The following is a 6,622-nucleotide window of genomic DNA, read 5'->3' as shown; positions in this document are numbered from 1 at the left end:
GACCCGGAAGCTGTACGCCAGCTCCCTAGGCCAATAAAGGGAGATGAGCGCCGCAACCCCAGAGTCGGTCATGACTGGACCTAATGGTTTAGGGGTCCCTTTACCTTACCCTTCCAGGAGGAGGGTGTTATGTATTGGGTTTAACGCATTTTATGTTACAAGGCGCATTCTAACCAATCGTATAAGCGTTGGTAGACAAATATTCTAATGGCAAGTAAGCACATGCACTTGCAACTGTCAACTGTCAATGGTCAGTTCATGTTCCGGCATTATTATTGTGTTGTCCAGTCAGTTCGGTTCTTGTTTTCCTATGAGTGAGCTGTTGTCACTGACAAATGTTGAATAAACGTAATTGAGGAACTTATACTGCCTTGGGCTTCTGACATTTCCCGAACATTTAACAGAGGGAGACCCCTACGAGGGTCCTCCAAGCATCAAGGTGTCCCAGAAGTGGAGGAGAACATGAAGAAGGTGGTGGTCTTCCTTGAAGCCAGAGAGACCCCCAGGAAGGGGGAGAAGGCCGAAGTTGTAGGGCAGCTGGAGAGATGCAAAATGGAGCCAGGCAGCGGTGTAATGGTTGGGGCGCTGGACTAGGAGGACCTGGAAGAGCAGGGTTCGAATCCCTACTCAGCCATGAAGCTCCCTGGTGGACCTTGGGCCAGCCTAGCCTACTTTGCAGGGCTGCTGCGAAGATAACAGTTGGTGGCAGAGAGAACCATGAAGGCCACCTTGAGCTCCTGGGAGGAAAGTGGGCTAGGAATGTCCTAGTAAATGTAAATGATGAGAGGGGATAGAAAAGGGGAAGGCAGGGGAAGAGTGTGGAGGAGCTGAGCTCTCTGGAGAAGACTGGCCAGGTTGATTTCAAGAGAGCTAAGGCTGTGCAGGGGACCCCAGGACTCACACACACACACCCCAGGAGACCAAGAGAAAGCAACGGAATGCTACTTACAGTCTGCACATTTTGTTCATGAAGAAGTCCCACCCTCCTCTCTAAACTAGCTATCTAAAATGCCCACCCAAGCCTAACTCTGACCCCAACCCCAACCCCAGCCCTAAGCCTAACCCTAACCCTACACTTACCCTTAACTACTCCTCTATGCACAAAATAAATATATACAAAATATATACAAAAATGTGCAAAAATGTCCACGAAATGTAAAATAAAAAATATGCAAATAGAGAACAAAAAGTAAAATAAAAAAGTAAAATAAAAGTGTTAAAATAAAAAAGTAAAATAATAAAATAAAAATTAATAAAATCAAATAAATCAAATAAAAGTAATACAGTGGTACCTCGGGTTACAGACGCTTCAGGTTACGGACTCTGCTAATCCAGAAATAGTACCTTGGGTTAAGAACTTTGCTTCAGGATGAGAACAAAAATCGCACAGCGGCAGCGGGAGGCCCCATTAGCTAATTGGTACCTCAAATTAAGAACAGTTTCAGGTTAAGAGTGGACCTCCAGAACGAATTAAGTTCTTAACCCAAGGTACCACAGTAAATCAAATCAAAATCAAAATAACCATCAAAGAACACCTCTCCTTATCATCTCCACTACCTCTCTCTACTGCTCAACTCGCCTCACTACTAACCCACAATGGCCTCCTGCAAGTCTCTGGCTTTTAAGGGAGAAGGAAGAGATGTCACAAAGGAGGGCAGGTCTTTGTCACCGTGGCAACCCCCTCATCTGGACTTGGCTCCTCCTGAGAGGTGATGCTCCACAGTCAGAACTTGGAGACATCTGGTGTTCCACCTGGGCTGCATCTTCTCCCGGCAGATTCACGTTGGCATTTCACATCCTTCTTCCTGTGGTCCCGTTTCCAAAGGGAGACCATCCCCACATCCTTCAAGGCAGGCTAGGCGTCTCCATAGCGCCGGATTGGACCATCTGTTTTGCATGCAGGTCTTCTGTCCTGTCCAGGAGGAGGGGCTGGGAATGTCCCCCCCCCTCCATCTGAAACCCTGGAGATCTGCTGCCAGTCAGTGCAGGCTAGTTGAAGAAGGATATTGAGCAGCTGGAAGGTGAGCAGAGGAGGGCAACCAGGATGATGAAGGGTCTGGAAACCAAGTCTGATGAGGAACGGTTGAGACAGTTGGAAACCAAGCCTGATGAGGAATGGTTGAGGCAGTTGGAAACCAAGCCTTATGAGGAACAGTTGAGGCAGGTGGGTATGTTTAACCTGGAGAAGAGGAGACTGAGAGGAGAGAGGAGAGCCATCTTCCAATAGCTGAGGGCTGCAAGAGGGAGCAAGCTTGTTTTCTGCTGCTCCAGAGGGGAAGGCAGGAGAGGAGATTCGGACTAAACATTAGGAAGAACTTTCTAATGGTAAGACTCTCTGGGACGGTGGTGGACTCTCCTTCCTTGGGGGCTTTTAAGCAGAGGTTGGATGGTTTTCAGCAAATCCAAGAAAACTCGTTTTAGTTTAGTTAATTTAAAAAAGAAAATAAGATGAAATTTTGCAAAATTTACTCATTAACTACTTAAAAGGTACTCCCTGGTGTTATTTTTTAATTTAACTTGCTGGTTTTCAAATGGCTGAAGATTTCCGCAGATTCTTCTGAGCACTTGGGGTCAAAAGAAAGCAATTTAAAGCAACTGTTGTTGAGACATTTCATTCCGAATCTGGCTAGACAGAGCCAGACACAGGATGATGACAGGTGAGTGTCCTGCTTGCCCCCTAACATAAATCCTGGCTACGCCCTTGCCTCCATGTGGGCATTCCAGGTCTGGTTTGTATGAAAAATGTAGTTCTTCGATCGTACAGAGGATAAATTTCTGGAGATATCAAATTGAGCAAGAGTATTCTTACCTCCTCTGGGACAAGAGATGTCCCTATAGACCTACATTAGCTAAGCTCTTCTGGCACTATTGACTGATGTTCATAAGAGAGATATCCTGATTTGATTACATCATCTGCCGAAAAAGCATTCACTTTTACCCAACCATACAGAATAAAATCCCACAGAGTGGCACATTATCCATTACCTCACGGCTGTTGCAGAGAGTCTGCCAAGTTCATCTCCTAAATGACAAGCGGGGAAGAGTCTTTGCTCTTGGTGCTACAGAACCATAAAACAGGTTAACAGCGGAGAAAGAGAGCTCTGGAAGTGATCCCGACGATCTTTTGTTCATCATAATGGAATAATTCATGACCAGCATTTCCAGTTGCTATGGTACTGGAATTTTAATATTATCGTTCTAAAAGATGTCAAATAGCCATGTGCAGAAGATGTCAAAAGAGTGGAAGCTGAGACCGTACTCATAGTTAATAGATAAACAGCAATAATCTGGAATACATAAAGTCAACATGCTTCAATTTAGCTAGACATTTGGAAATTGATGGGGTAAATCAGTTCATAATAATCTATTTCAGCTAAGCTGGGGTCAGCAGACTTTTTCAGCAGGGGGCTAGTCCATTGTCCCTCAGACCTTGTGGGGGGCCAGACTATATTTTGGAAGGGAGGGGGAATGAACGAATTCCTATGCCTCACAAATAACCCAGAGATGCATTTTAAATAAAAGCACACATTCTACTCATGTAAAAACACGCTGATTCCTGGCCCGTCTGCGGGCCGGATTTAGAAGGCGATTGGGCCTGATCCAGCCCCCGGGCCTTAGTTTGCCTACCATGTGCTAAAGGGTGCCCTGCCTGAAGTCACTGGGATTTAAGAAGCTTAACTGACATCCAACTGACTCATGAGAAGAACCACAATTTTTTTTAGCTGGAACTCACCAGAACTCAGTTCCGGCACCTCTCAGGTAGGCGCCACTGCCATTCTAAGAGAACAAGGTTCATGATAAGTTCTTGGACAGGAATGGTTCTTGAAAGGGAAGGAAGGGCTGTAGCCTAGTGTAGCTCACTGATGGAACACCTGCTTTTCATGCAGAAGATGTCTGATTCAATCCCTGGCTTGTCCAGGTAGACTCTTCTCTGAAACCCCAGAAACCAGCTGCCAATCAGTGCAGACAATGCTGAGCTAAATGGGCTTTCGATCTGACTTCAGTGTAAGGAAGTTTTGTATGTTTCCTAAGAGCTGGATAGGGTCCTTCCACACCCATTCCAGATGTTGATGCACAGTGCTGGATGTGGAAGCTGCTGTCACCTGGCATCCACATCTGTATCTGATGTATGGAGAAGAGCCTTCTTGAGCGAACAGGGCTACGGTTTTGTAAGATGTACAACTGCTCTGATTGCTTTATCTTTTCTTTACTTTTTTATATATAATTTTAATTATATTTTCTGTTTTACAGTTCTAAATACTCATTTAAACATCCTTACAATATCAATGACTTTGCTTCTTCTCTTTCCATGGTTCATTTTGCATACCATAAATCCCTGCATATTTTACATAAACTAAACCATTCAGAATTCCATTATTACATCCATCAAAATGTGTCTACGCTGTTGAATTTATCTTAATGCTGCCCACATTTTCAAGTGTACACAATTCCCCCCCCCCCCGTATATTTAATAAACATTTTCTAATCTTCTTTAAATGTATGTTCTTCTTGTTCTCTTATTTTATATGTTAAGTCTGCAAGCTGGGCATATTCCATCAGCTTAAGTTGCCATTCTTCTTTAGTTGGGACCTCAGTCGTTTTCTATTTGGGGGCTAACAAAACACAGGCTGCAGTACTGGCATACAAAAATAACCTTTTTTGACACCTGGGAATTTCTGTTTGAATTATCCCCAACAAAAGGAACTCTGGTTTTTTTGGGAAAGTACTTTTAAACATTTTTTTTCCCAATTCATTATGAATTATTTCCCAATACCCTTTTACCCAGATTGCTTTATCTTTTCAAATCTCTTTTATGAATGGGTGTTGTTTATTGGGGAGGGGTTGTTTTAAATTGTTCTTAAGCGTTATATGTTAATTTGTATTTGTAGGCTTTATAAGGCTGGTTCATATTCTGGTGTAACCTTAAAAAAGGTAAAGGACCCCAGTCAAGTCCAGTCAACGGCAACTATGGGGTTGTGGCACTCATCTCGCTTTCAGGCTGAAGGAGCCGGCATTTGTCCACAGACAGCTTTCCAGGTCATGTGACCAGCATGACTAAACCGCTTCTGGCATAATGGAACACCGTGACGGAAACCAGAGTGCACGGAAATGCCATTTACCTTCCCACAGGAGCGGTACCTATTTATTTACTTGCACTTTGACATGCTTTTGAACTGCTAGGTTGGCAGGAGCTGGAACAGAGCAACGGGAGCTCACCCCATCATGGGGATTTGAACCACTGACTTTCTGATTGGTAAGCCCAAGAAGCTCAGTGGTTTAGACCACAGTGCCACCCGCTCCCCTTACACCTGCTTAACACACACTGGTCTGCTTAATGCTGACTTTCTGTGTATAGGAGGGTTTCCTGAACCTGCCACATCAGCAACAGATCTGCCTGTCTGCTGTTCTTTCTTCTCAGTGTGCAGATGAAAAAAGTATTTTGTTTTTGTGATCTCTGACCCCCTAAATAAACCAAATCAGCCACCCTCAATTCTTCCCTGTGACTGAGGCAATCATTTCAGCTCACCTCTGCCAGACCTGGGCAGGTGTTCCATGAGGTTGGGAACTCTGCACACTCTGAATTTCCTGACCCCATGAAGCATCTGTGTATACATGCATCTGTGTGTCAAGATGACAGAGAGGTTCAATTCTGTTTGCATTTTAATGACAGGCTACCAGTCCTACTTCTTGAAGCAAATACACAGCGCCATTCTCCTCAAAATTCACACTTGTCCAAAATTTTGCAATGCAGTTATCCAACCAAACAGTGTGTCTGAAAATGCTAGGCAGAAGTGCTCATAAAAATGTGCATATTGATGAAAATTAGGGGGAACGGCTTGCAAAAAAAAAAAGTGTTTTTATTTAAAATTGCCTGCAAAAATGTGTCCATTCACACTAAAATGCACACTAAAACATTTTCACGAGGAACGTCTAAAGAAAATCGCAAGCTGCTGTGATAATGTGGAGAACTGAAACTGGCGGACATTGTAACCAACAAATGAGGCCATCTCTAGCTGCATCTGCCTTTGCTGTGCCTTTTCAGACATGCCGACTACACCCATGTTGAGGCAAGTCTAGGTGGCTGTTGCAATGATGGAGCAGAGTGGGTGGGTGCAAGTCTTCCCCCCTCCAAGTGTAAATTAAAGGGACCCCTGACCATTAGGTCCAGTCATGACCGACTCTGGGGTTGCGGTGCTCATCTCGCTTTACTGGCCGAGGGAGCCGGCGTACAGCTTCTGGGTCATGTGGCCAGCATGACTAAGCCACTTCTGGTGAACCAGCACAGCGCATGGAAACACCGTTTACCTTCCTGCAGGAGCGGTACCTATTTATCTACTTGCACTTTTGATGTGCTTTCGAACTGCTAGGTTTGCAGGAGCAGGGACCGAGTAACAGGAGCTCACCCCGTCGCGGGGATTCGAACCGCTGACCTTCTGATCGGCAAGTCCTAGGCTCTTTGGTTTAACCCACAGCGCCACCCGTGTCCCTTAAGTGTAAATTGCATACACCCAATTTAGTAAAGGTAAAGGGACCCCTGACCATTAGGTCCAGTCGCAGATGACTCTGGGGTTGTGGCGCTCATCTCATTTTATTGGCCGAGGGAGCTGGCGTTTGTCTGCAG

Source organism: Podarcis filfolensis (genome assembly GCF_964270895.1).
Source record: "Podarcis filfolensis genome assembly, chromosome: 14".
Taxonomy (NCBI): domain Eukaryota; kingdom Metazoa; phylum Chordata; class Lepidosauria; order Squamata; family Lacertidae; genus Podarcis; species Podarcis filfolensis.
The sequence above is the reverse complement of the archived record's forward strand: the minus strand, read 5'-3'. Positions refer to the sequence as shown.